The following is a 13,873-nucleotide window of genomic DNA, read 5'->3' on the forward strand; positions in this document are numbered from 1 at the left end:
GAGTTGAACCACGGCAATATAGAGCCACCGAAAATTAGTTTTCGAAGCTAGCAACATGTAGTGATAGAAGTATACCTCTTTGAAATTGGCTTGAAAATGCCTCTTTGAAATTGGTATAAATAGTGTCTACTTGCTTACCACTAAACAGGTTATGATGTATAGAAGCCCAAAAACACATTAGGTTTGTGGACGCTGTGCGACGGGGCATAAAGCCGTGTTGCTACGAAGAAATATAATTTACACAAGGCATTACAGATAAATAAACAATTGCATCAAGGATTTTTTTTATTTTTTAGAGAAAATTTATCAAAAATTTTATTTTTTTAAGTAAAAGACATTCAGTAATTTAAATGTGAGCTATATAGGCTTTTCCAGGTGTTCTCATAGAGTATTTTCTTACTGCAACTAAACTTTAGATGAGGGTAATTTGACTCTATGGCACGCTTTTTGGACAAACTCATTGGAAATTTAAGAAAATGTTCCACAACTATGAGAACCCCTGATAAAAACCCTGTAAGAGGATAAAAATGTCTTTGGGGTACTTGAAGCCTCAACTACTTCAACCATATAATTGAGCCCTCACATCTATCTAAAGAACCATTTTGCGCAGATACTCAACTTAGCTCAGATGGTCGAAGAATCAATTTAGCGTTCGAATTATTAAACAATCAATTTAGCCCATTGCCAACGGGCTTAATCGATCCTACTACTGCTACTGCTGGTGCTACCGCAAACCGATTGATTTATTGATTGCAGGCTCTGCAATAAACAATTAAAATTTACCATTTCGTTCGCTCCATCTCTCTCTCTTATAAGGCCGGAAGAAACGTGCTGCGGAAGAAACCATAAACCGCTCGTTCTCTGGTTCCAAGGGGGCGCCCAGAAAACCCCATTTGCCGATGCCCATTCGTCAGTGCCATTTACAGTTCAATCGTCGATAGATCATAAAACAAACGACGAAAGGCCCGTTTCCCCCTCCCATTTGGTTCGCGTTTTGCTGGCAAAGCGATTGGAGCCTTCCGACGTAAATGGTAACGGGCAAAATCTTGTGGTTCAAATCTTGCAACAAACTCCAGAACCAAGAAGGATGAGATTTGATTCGTTCTCCATCGATCACGCTGGAATTGGTTGAAATTCCGGGACCGGGTGCAGTGGTGGTGCTGCTGGTCGGTGATTTTCCAAACCCGGGGAAACCGATGGAAACTGGGCAATAGCAAATCCTTCCCCGGGGACGGCATAAATCGCCTTTTCATGCCCGTTCATCTTAACTAGTGGGAAGTGAAGCGGTTGGGACACAGAGCACAACCACAACCGCAACCAAGCTAAAGAATGGGGGGGGGGTTGGGAAAGGTCTCTTTTAACGGGTCCGGGCGGTTTCGGGAAGTCGTTCTAAACCATTGGGCATCTAAGGGTTACTGTGTGCGCGCGACACACGGAATGCGCGATGGTTGCCGCGCGATGTCTATAAATTTGGTTCCACCTTCTCTCGGCACAAGTCATTTTGGCGGGAAGGGATTGGATGGCAGCTTCGGTGGATTTGCAAATATCTGTTTTGGGAAGGTTTTTATTTAAATATTTACGCTTTCCCTCTTTCCAGCAGTCGGCATAGCTGGGATGGTTAATTTCTTTAGTAGACTAAGCTGCCCAGCGAAACCACAGGAATGTTCTAATTCCCCTCCATTGAGTTCCTTTGCCCAGCTGCCGTGATCAGTATCATCATCATACCAAGAAGGGGGTACTTTTTGATCGATTTTCTTTCTAGTTTTTGCCAACATTCCCCCTTTTCCGTCTCGGCTTTTCTCGTAGTTTTCGGGCGAGAATCGTAGCCACCACCGTCGCCAGTGTGCCATAAATTAGATAAAGCGGCAACACTTTCCCGCACAACACATTCATCTTGCCGAGTGGAGGAAGACACACTATTGCGACACAGCGCAAGGGAGGGAAAGCCAGTGGTGTGGTGTAAGTACTGCCTGCGTTGGACCGGCGACACGATTTGATTGAGGAAGATGTTCAGCTCCGAAGGGCGATATCGGTGTCGGAAAATGACAAACAAATTGATATAAATTGAGTCATAATCATCCAAGTGCTTGTGAATGGATCAGCCTTCGGAGCTTGGGGGAATATGAGTTCCGCTATCCATCCATCGTGTACTGTTTACAGTTGATGTAAGAAAGCGTTAGTTTTATGGTGTGGTTAGGGCCGATGAAAAATCTGCCCGAATGCAGCAAGAAAATGGTAATAAAACAGCCGGGCCTGAACCAGGGTTGGGCAATTTCTCCCACGGGAGCTTAAACGGGGCGCTGTTTTTTCCTCCCCAGTGGGACAGTAGGGGGAGAGGTTGGGCAAGTGATAGTTTTAATGCACTTGCTCAATTTTACGCCCTACGGTCTGGTACGGAATGGCAGGCAATAGACACAACAGGTTTTCCTCTCCAACTGTGCGAATGTTTATTGAATATTTTATGAGTGATTAGCACGTACAGTGAGGTACGGTAAAGGCTACATATGAAGTGTCTTTTTGTATTATAAACTTATTATTGTTGTTGTTTGTATGCTGTGTTATGGGTTTTTTTTCTCAATTTTTGTTTTTAAATAAATAATTAAATTAGTTGTAATTAATTAAGTTGTGAAAAAAATCTTTTTTTTTTTACTTTTTAGTTATGATATAATAAGCTGCTTATATTTCATTTGATTTTCTATTTTTGTAATTTATTTGTTATACTTTTGTCGGAAAAAGTGTTGTAATATGTTGCTTTCTAATTTTAGAGATTTTGTGCAATATCTTCACGGGTTCATTTAAGGAGGAAACGCGCCAGAACAAATAATTAACTTCTTATTCTTCTTCATTTGGCACAACAACCTTTGTCGGTCGGTCAGGCCTGCCTGTACCATTTCGTATGGGGGCACGGTCTATTTAGGGCTTGAACCCATGACGGGCATGTTTTAAAGTCGTAAGAGTTTGAGGGCTGTACAACGAGATCGGCCCAATTAATTAATTAATTAACTACAATTTGGTTTATCAGACCTTATTTTACAAATAAGTATAAATATAGATGTATTCATACAAAAAGCGATACACAACGTGCAAAAGAAAGAATATTGCCTTTTTAAAGAGCTACATGAAAATATCAACTATTTGAGTAAAGTAATTGAAAGAATCCGTACGACTTAACAACATGCCCGTCATGGGTTCAATCCCCAAATAGACCGCGCCGCCATACGTAGGACTGACTATCCTGCTATGGGGGGAATCAATTAGTCACTGAAAGCCAAGCCCACAAGTGGGTACAGGCAGGCCTTGACCGACATCGGTTGTTGAGCCAAAAGAAGAAGAAGAAGAATTGAAAGAATAATAAAATTCACCACAAAACAGTACGCAACAAAAGCACAGTAATAACAGCTCACAAGAGGACGCAACATTGGAGACCGACTGTAGCCGGTTGCGGAATATTTATGCGCTGCGGAGCACACTAAACAGGGAAGCAATTCTTTCTATTCGTAGGACGGGTGGTGCTGCTGCTGCTGCTGCCGCCGTGCTTTTATCATAATTGAGCGTATTCATCATTATCACTCCATATCTGTCTTGATGAAAAATACATAAATTTAATGCCATTCGCTAGCGCTGAGGCCCCTATGCGTTTCCATCCATTGCCCCCCACCCATTTCTCCATCAAACGGTACTGTATGCGTGTAATATAAAAGAGTATTCCTAGCCTACTGGGTTGTGCAGCAGCCTGTAGCATAGGGGAAGAGCAACAAAACGGTGACACAGTGGTCCTTCCCAAGTGTCGGTTAATGTTGCAAGCACGTGGACATCATCGTTCACGGTGGCCGACGTTTCGCGCGCTGTATCCTTTTTACCCGGAGCCACAACACTTTCGTATTCATCGCTGCCTTGCCTTTTCTTTTCCACCGTTTCCCCCACATCTTTTTTCTAACGTGTTACGCCTTACCAAGTTTGTCGCTGACTTTTCCTTCCGCGAAAGCAAATCCGCATCCACAGCAGCAGCAGCAGCATCCCTTTTCTTCTTGGTGTGATTGGGCTCATGATTGTTATTACCATTTCAAAGGTGGAAAAATGCGAACGCACAACGCGCGATTGTCGGGCACGGCCACTTTAGGCACTTTGGTCTTTAGTAACCTTTCCTGCCTCGCGGGCCCACGTACGCGTCCTCGGCCCTGGTGCAGGTGAAATGCTTACCCTGCGCGCATTCGCCGCGATGTCTGCTGTTAATGAATAATTTAGCAAAGTGCTATCATACAAGCACACACCGGTATAGCTGCCGGTAGGTAGGTACGGGATGGACGGGAAATCAAGCATGAAAAAACTGGGGGAGGCCATAGTAGCAATACCACCATCTTCTTCTTCTCAAACCATTCTCTCGGGCCGGTGGCCCGGTTCTGTCCGTTTTCAGCGTCTTTTGATTTCGGAATTTTATTACCGACAAGAGGCAACAGTTTCGCCTTGAGCTGGTGGGGCACAACAATTTTGCGAGGGGAGTGGAAAGCCAAATCTGACACATATTTTAGGGTGGAAAATAAAAGGTGAGCAATAATATTTGAAGGGGTTTGCAGGTTTGTTTGATCGTTCTCGGTGGAAGAAATGCACGTGAGGATGTAAAATTTATGCCACACATTTGCAAACATTTCCATCGTTATCTTACAGCTAAATAATGCACATCACAGTAGTGCGGAACAACCGTTGGAATGGTTTCGGTTTTATTTATTGTTATGAGCATTGAACAAAATGGTTCTCTCCCGGAAAGGAGTAAAACTGCATATCATAATATTGATTGATGGAAGACAACAGTAAAAAAAGGGGTTCGGTGCGATATTTCTTCCATCTACCATCATCAATATTAATTTTCATCAAAACAGCTAAATGGATAATGATTGTTTTCAGTGGGTTGCACAAATAGGTTAAGCCTCCTTCAGAATAATTATGCTTAAAAACTTCCAAACCGATCCACATAAAGAACGTCCTTATAAGATTAGATTCAATGAAAACCCTTTTCCCCTTTTTAAATGAATAAGACATTATTCCTTGGGTAAAGGTAATGGTGAAGTATCCTCTTCACAAATTGACCGTTTGTTCAATAGTCGCGAAGGAATAAAAAACACAAACAAAAGCTTTGGATAGGAAGGTTTAATGGAAAGGTATCCATAATCGTTTTTCTAAATGATTATATTTCCTTGGCGAAATTGACCTAAGATACAAAACAACCCTTTTTTTGTGTGTGTTTTGTCGAATATGGGAGTTGATTTCCGATTGATTTCATCGTTATCGGACACCTTTTGGGGGGAATAAATGCTGCAAAAACAGTCAAGTAGTTCTGGCCATCGTTATAAACCCTGCCTATACAAATGTGAAATTGTTTACCAAACACTCATCCAACGAGATGTTTTGTTTTCCAATTGAATAATTTATTTTTAATTATTTCCAGAATTTTCCAAAGTTGTACATAATTTTGAATTATTTTGATGAACACATTCCCAACACCATATCGATATTTGGCAGTTAACTTTATTTCTCTTTTACTTCCTTTACTATTTCTATTTTCAATCACTTCACTCTTATCTTCAATATCATACCCACTGCTCAGCTCTTCCCATGATGGCACTTTGCCACCCGTTTTCTTGAGACCATCATTATAGGGAAAGTGGAAATTAGGGAACCCTTTTCTCTATCTGCTTTTGTTTCGCTCTGCCTCCTCTTTTCGCGCGACCATGAGTGGCAGAGAGCCGTAAAATCAGTCACCGATCGTTTAAAAAATTGGGTCTGTTTTGGGCTGCTGTCTGAGGGAAAATGGATGGAATTTCCCTCCCTTTTTCTTTTCCTATCAATATCAATTAACATCGTAAAAAAAATCAGTGGCCCCGGAAACACTTTGATCCCGTCATCTGTTTGACGGCGTGCGGGAAGCGTTTTCTTCCCATTTTTGTCTCCCCTTTTTTCCACGACATTGAGTGGAAGACCTTGGAAGAAAGTGGGAACCAGGGGAAGTGGTCCGGGGATTGCTTTTAAATTGAAACTTTATCTTGAAAGAAATAAATTGTATAAATACTACCTTATCGAAAAAAGGGATAGTGTCCGTTAGTGGATGGTTATTGCCGCTGGTCAGCATTGGGTGGGTGAAATAATGTATTGGGAGCATTGTAGCACCACGAAGGGGGAGAAAAACAACAAATTCCACCTTTAGTGGACAAAACCCAATTGTCCCTTTTATTCCTGGAAAAAAAAACACCCCGAACAAATACAAGAAACACTTTTCGCATGATGCTAAGGACTGGAGGCACAAGAAAGGATTTGCTTATCATAATTTCGCTTTTAAGGGCTAAGCAGCTGTTTAGTATCGTACCCGCCCGGTTGAGTGGTGCGATTTTATAACGCCCCCAAAACACACACTCACACACACATAAACCAAATAGGATTTGAAAAGGTGAGGTTGCACTAAATTGTGGCCCGTCACACTGGAACTATTATTATATTGAATAAATGTGGGTGGCGTTTTGCGTAATAATGGGGAACCCATCGCATCGTTGGCATCGATGCGTAACAAATCCATTATCGATTACATGTTGGTCGCATCAGCAGCAGCAGCAGCAGCAGCATGATAAGGCACGTTTTGTCGCACACCACGCACGCGGGGAAGCTGAAAATCAAGAGCAAACTCAACCATTAATCATCTATTAGGCAAAGGCAGCCGAGGGTTAGTTTAGTGGTGTGGATTAGTGATGTGCTTTCGTGGAGCGCATCCACGACTTCGATTCAGAATCCGGAAAAAATAGGAACTACTAGTTCCGCCCGGAGCCGTTCGAAGTTGTTGGGAGCATTTCATTTCGTTGTGTTTTTTCTCTATCACCTTGTGCGTGCACTTTGTATACAGTATCGTATTTGCTTCGAAGGCCGAATCCAGTCGACATCCTTCCAACTCCAACCAGAATCTGGACCACTTCGGACGACTCCGGCCTACTCGGGATGACTCCGGACGGCTCCAGACGATTTCGAACGACTCCGGATAATGCTAGACGAGCCTAACTTCCGGAGTCGTTTGGCAAATATTCGGATTCGGATCGAAGTCGACACCGGATTTTTGTCAACTTTACCCATCACTAGTGTGGATAGGATGGATAGTTATCCTTGCATGTGTGGAATTACATCATTAGTTTTGATTGTTACATAAAGCGCTGTGGATTTGTTCGCTTATGAAGCGTGACACGAGGTGGAACATTGAATTTCTGAGGAATTGAACAATTCTGAGTAGAAATTGTATGCTGAAGATTGATATAGCTTCAGCCAACAATGGCCGAATCATCAGAATGAGAAGGGTTAACATTCATCTTTCATCCTTTCTCGGGCATTCGAATGTTGTTGCACGTAATTTTACATCAATATTGCTTGCATAATAAACACATACCCGCTGTGCAAAATTGCGTTTTTCAATTTAATTACGCAGAAAACAAACATCAAACCTTGCAGCCGAATGTTAATTAAATTTTACACGCCTCCCGTTTGCCACTTTCGTTGTTTGTGGCCAAAGGGCACTCATGGCGCTGTTCAATTAACCGGTCGGTCACGGCATACGGTTGTGGCGTACGAAGCTTTTGTATGTGAACTCGGGGCTGACGATGGTGCTTTATACACCTGCCAAACGCTAATGCCTCAGCGGAGGCTAATTGGTTGCACTCTCTGGTTTGCACCAATTTCACTGGGTGTGAATGGGAAAGAAGGAGGGGAATGTGCAACAAACACACCAATGTCCGAAACAAAGCTTACATTGTTCGGTGCTTTAGGCACACGGGTTGGCTCGTAAATCAATTTAGTAACGTTTCAAAAACCGAAATATTCATTATTGTGTGTTGCAGCTGCTCAAATAACAACACTTTATCGATCGTTTTAGAGCCTGAAGCGATTACTGCGTGCTGTTCGTTCAGCTGAATAGGCATCACATGTCAACTGGAGCGGGTTGATGTTTAGGGAGTAAAGTGTGACATCCCGATGGGATGTTACCATTCGATGGAAGCTTTGGGGCTTTCTGAGTGCCAATAGAAAGGGTCAAAAAGGGAGAGCCCGCCTAGAACAAAACACATTCTTTTACACATTTCGGCCCCTAGCAAAGTGCTTAAGTGCTTTAAATCCATGGACTTGTTTTCAATCGACTCTTCTCGCCCGTGCAGGGGCTCTGTGTAAACCACCCCGCCCAAAAGTTCTCCAAAACTCGTCACCATTCCTGGTAGTACTCTCATGGCCCATCGTGCCAGCAAAATCGATCGTAACGTGTCTTGGCAATAAATTTGCCTGTCATTTCTGTTCTTCATTCTCCATCGGTTCTGCATTGGCTGATGGTGGTGGTCGCCTTCCATTTCATGTTCACCCGGTTTTACGGTGGATTTGTTTTTCTTTTTGTCCTTTGCCCATTTTTGCAATGAAAAAAAAAAAAAAAATCTTCCCCTCCCAACATTTTGCTCTCGCCTAGCATTTGCTCACCCAACAGCAAGCGCCATGGGACGCTATATCTTATTCACTTTGCATGTTGCACCCGCTTTTAAAACGCCCGCTTCCCCAACGTCGGGGTTGGGTTTTAATTTGTCCATAACATCTAACCTGGGGAATTAAGCACATACAAGCAGCTTGTTTGTGCTCATCCAGGCGTCCCTCATCCGGCTCTGCCACACATAGGGATAGGGATTCATTTATGAACGCTCGAACGAAGTTTGGAAAATTTGTTCAGGATGAATAGCTTTCGGTTATGGTTGAGGGAGTACTGGTGTGTCTTTTTTTCTTTTGCTTTATTGGACCTAAAAACATGTCCCTGACTTAGCCCTCTTTGCTGTATACAGATCTCGTTTAGCGTTACCTAATGCCTATTAGAATGCTGAAGTATCTCGCCAGGTTTGGTGTAGCGCTCCTCCATACTCATCCCATTCCGGAAACGAAACAGACATCAACGAGAGAGAGGGGATATTCAGACACAATGGCCAGCTCCCAGGGCTTACTCCCAGGAATACCGGGGACGTATGGGGATGTGGGTAATAGCCACCCGGTCCGGCTGGCTTTCGGTTGGCGCATGCAATCCCTTCCGGTGGGTTTTTTGTCGCTGCTGCTGCTACTGCACCGTTCGGTCATCCGCACGCGCGTTGGGTGTCCTGAACGCATACGCTTATTTATCTATAACATTTCAATAAATCATTGTGACTAATGGAAGCCACTAACAGGGTGAAGAGGTAGAGAGAGAGAGAGAGAGAAGGGAAGAGAACAGGCCGAAATCCAACGGGTGGCCATGACAGAAGCGTCGACACCTGCACAGTGTGAGCACGGTGGCAGACCATAGCGTCACCGAAACCGAAAATGGCGCAGCAGGATGCATCGCGATACATCATGGTTTCATGGTCGAAGCCGCGTGTGTGATGTGCCAAAATGTCCGGCCCGTCCGAACTTTCAGCTGTGTTTGTGTATGTGTGTGTGATTCGTCCTCCTGGGGGGGATTCATGTTAGAAAATGAGCCCTCTGGGGAGCGCACTTTACACGACGCGTTTGCTCAGAGGTCAGTTAACTCAGCGAGACGACACTCGCCGGCAGTGGACAGAGTGGTGAAATTGATGTGGTTTTATAGCAGCGAGCAGCATAGCTCAAGGGTAGAGGATAGAGGCACTGAGGATACAGTAAAAGCAATAGGTGGTGTTTTGCAAAATTGATTTTGCAACCACGGTGTGAGAGTCTCGGTAGGGTGTGGGTTTTTGGGAGTAAATAATCAATTAACTAAGAAACGAAAGAATAAACTAACAGCAGGATCGACCGAAACTCCCAACTTCTGTTGCCATTAAACAGCTTTAAACGGATCGGTACCATCAACAAACAGAACCAACACAGTCCGTGTACATTTAATTGTCCTTTGTCCACTTCGCTCCGTTCCGCTTTACTATCCGGTGGAGGTCTCACGCGATCGATTATTTGCTACGCGCTCGCAATTGGTTTTACTATGCTCAATATTTTCAATTACGATAATTTTTCAACGCTTTCGCAACTGCTCATTTGGAAGCGCAGAAAGCTGCTCACTTTCCATCCAGATGGTCCCACATCCATTGGGAGTTTTGCTCTGGTGTATTCGCTTTGCGCTTTCCAGCAACGTCCCAGACGCTGGCTGCTTCACCCTACTATTGCAAATGGAATCGATTAGGGTACAATTACTTTTCAATTTCAAGCTCATTTGGGTGTTCTGTCCTGTCGGTGTGTGTCTGTGTGTATAAGGTATCTGGGAGTGTCCCACTGGAAATGCAACGGGTTTCTTGGGTGTTTGTGTGTGTCTGTGTGATTGCTTCTCTGCATTACAAGTGGGCTGGAGCATGCAATTGGAGATGATTGGTCCAGCTTTGTCCCAGCAGGAAGAAATCACCAGCTCAGATGATGACAATTTTTCTTTCTCGGCCGCGTCTGATTCGGGGACATTTCTTGAAGCTCGGAGAAATAAAGGAGCGGGAACATTTTCCTGCACACAGTAGCTGTGGTTTGCGGGGCAGATCTTGTGACCGAATGGTACGTGACCCGGATGTTTAAAGGGGACCACTTTCCGATTGAAAAACAAGGACTTAGATGCAAGGTAAAAGCTGCTTTACTGCTGCTCTTATTAATTGGTGGTGGAGGTTGTGTTTTTTCGCCATAATTTCGTATGGTTCTTCGCATGGCCGATAATTGAATTTGAAATTAAATAGAAATTAATTTCTTCATTGTTCAGTTAAACTTCGGGCTAGGTGAGCGGGTTTTATAGCGGGCCCTGGTCTTGTCTCTAAAGAATTCTTATAAAAAATGTATAATTCATTCTACATTTTTTACTTTGCACACTGCATTGTATATACCTGTAATGTGCTTGTATAAGTTTTCTGTGCATGGGAGCGATCGATATAACGTATAAAAACCATCATTTTCAAAACTTTTTATAAATTTTGCTAATTGTTAACACATTTGAATAAACAACCCCATTCTTCAAAGTATCATCATCATCAACGGATATTACTTCAGTTTTTTTTAAATTGAATTTCTTAGACAATTTCGACCTACATTGTAGTTTTATGAATTAGCAGAATGATGTAGACCTAGGTCACGTTTATAAAACCACAAAATCATGGACTGGACTGGAAAAAACTGAAGCGTCCGAGTACACCCAGGATAAAATGTCCTTTCATGGCTCAGAGAACGAAATGTCTTCTAGCCAATATGGATTGTAGTACCATGAAATTTGGGCCGGTCTGGTGGTACAGTCGTCAACTCGAACGACTTAACAACATGCCCGTCATGGGTTCAAGCCCCGAATAGACCGTGCCCCCATACGTAGGACTGACTATCCTGCTATATGATAAGTCACTGAAAGCTAAGCTCACTTCACTAAGTGGGTACAGGCAGGCCTTGACCGACAACGGTTGTTGTGCCAAAAGAAGAAGAAGAACCATGAATTTTAATTTTAGACCGTTGCTTCTGAATAATTATTATAAAAAATATTAAAACAAAAGCTGTTTATTTAATTTTAAATCGAAACAAAAAAAAAAACATGTATTTCTAACTTTACAAAGTCCTCTTTTTCAAATTCTCCAGACTGCGAAAGAGTCAAAGGAAGTATCAGTAAATGAGCCAAAGATACGGTGTGACCGTCTTTACGAGACGTCCCGTCCTATCTGGTCCTTATTTACTAATTTACTTAATAGGTTTTTACGTTTTTTTATCCGACTTTAACCTTCTTGGTGTCAAAGCCAAATAATTTGTACACTTTTCAACGCATTAAGTGAAACGCATTTTAGCAGAAGCTTTCTCTATGTGGATTCTGGGTGCGTGTTTGTCTTTGCAGATTATCCAATCACAAGGTGCGTAGGAGATAATTTATTTTCTAGCCAGGAATAGGAAAATGTCTTTGCTAGGACTCACAACATTTCATGAGAAAATCTATTTAAGTTGTTAGCTTTCTTACAGATCAATGCATATGTCTCTCCTAAGTAGGTCATATGTGCTATAAAAAAAGCTTCAATATTAACATTCGTGCATCACCTGTTGTGTTTGATCTACCTGTAAAATCAACACCATCAGCTTCGATGTGTCAATATTAATCAGTTTGCTCGATACAACATCAGAAGAGATTTTTCACCACATGTTATATCCTTTCCTGCCGTGTATTGTGTGCGTGTGTGTGTTGTGCGAGCCCTGTTTGACTCATCAACGTCTTATCTGATCCTAGTTTACAGAACCAGCTCCCTGCCAAGACTTATCCCAGGATGGTTTTGGTCTGACAATGACAGGACAGGACGTAGCATCCCATGGATAGGATACGGTTAACTGAAGCGAACTGAAGAACGGCACAACGGTTTCGCTGGAAATGGATGAGCGTTTCGGTTAGCGTTGAGAGGTTCTTACGGCTAAAGTGTTCCCCTTCCCAACCATGGCTGGCAGAGCGCCAATATTAATCAACCGAAACGAGCTCTAAATATTTGCCATTTCATTTATTCGCTTCTTTACACTTGTGCACATACATACTTACATACAAGTTGCATGCACATGGCTACAACAGTCAGAGGCAGTGAAATTTTCCACCCAAGACCCAGGCAGCAGCAGCAGCAGCAGCAGCAACAGCAACGGTTGGTAATGTGTCGCGTCTGGTAAGATATCTGGTTTGTTTGTCGTGTTTGTCAATGGTAGTACTTTCTTCGAGACAAAACAGCAAAGCAGATGAGATCCCTTGTTACGCTTCATCATTGCATTCGTTTTTGTTGCTCGTAATTTTCCGTTCATGGCGACAAACAGCACAGAACAGTTCAACGGAACACCAGGGTGATTACTTTGATTTTCCGCTGATAAATGAATCTCATTACTAGGGAAGTTGGCTTTTCTCTTTTTGTGCTTTTTTGCTTGATGTATTTTGTGTGTGTGTGTTTGTTCTGATTTTTCCTCATTCTGAAAGCTCTCATAACGCTTGAATGGATCTATCCATATTCGTGTTTTTCGTTAGTAGTTTTGTTGCTTGAAAACACAATCTCGATGGCGTGTTCTATAAAATAAGACCACTTTCACACTCGGCTATGGGGATGAAATAAATATTCTTCCTTTTTCCTGTACATTGGGAGAGATTAACTTTTTTCCTCTGAAAAACAGAGCATGAGGGAATCATCTTGCGGATGAGCAAAGAAAAGAATTTTTCATTTTATCATTCGATGCATTTTTCCTTGTAAAGTTTTTCATCACTCACAGTTGGCAAACTCTCAATAGCTAAAAAAACGTATCGTGAAAAATAGTAAATCACTAGTTTTTTGCGTTTCTTGCGTTCGCGCTTTCAATTACTTAAATTGAGAAAAAGAATGAAGAATGAAGAACCATGGCCAGCATAAACTAAACGTTATCTTGGCGTCGTTGGCATTATGAGGTCATAAGGAGAGCACGCCGTAACTGTTTACGACCATTTTATGTCCTTTCTGTCTGGGGCGACAGCGCAGCGAAGGGGCTGTGGTTGAAAATTTCTTGAGATTAAAAATACCATAAAAAGCTCGCGCTGTGCTTTGGAAAGTAGATTTGTCTGGTGTGATGTGTTCTTAATACTTTGGGGAATGTGCCTTTAATTCAATATATCTTTAAAGCTCCCCTTTAACTTGCTGCTTTGCGTTCCCGTAGTAGTAGCGATCAATCAAAGCACAGAACTGGTCATATTGGACAGAACAGCGCTTATATTGAGTTTAATTTCAGATTGATTCGCTCCGTTTGAATTTTGTTGTTGTTTTGAAGTACTTTAAATCTGTTTTAAATTCTTATTGGTTGTAAAACGTAACTGATGTTATGCTAATGAATTCGTAATGTCAGGAAGAGGATTGTTTCTTGAATATTCTTCCTTTTGCTGTTGCAA

Source organism: Anopheles arabiensis, chromosome 2 (assembly GCF_016920715.1).
Source record: "Anopheles arabiensis isolate DONGOLA chromosome 2, AaraD3, whole genome shotgun sequence".
NCBI classification, from domain to species: Eukaryota; Metazoa; Arthropoda; class Insecta; order Diptera; family Culicidae; genus Anopheles; species Anopheles arabiensis.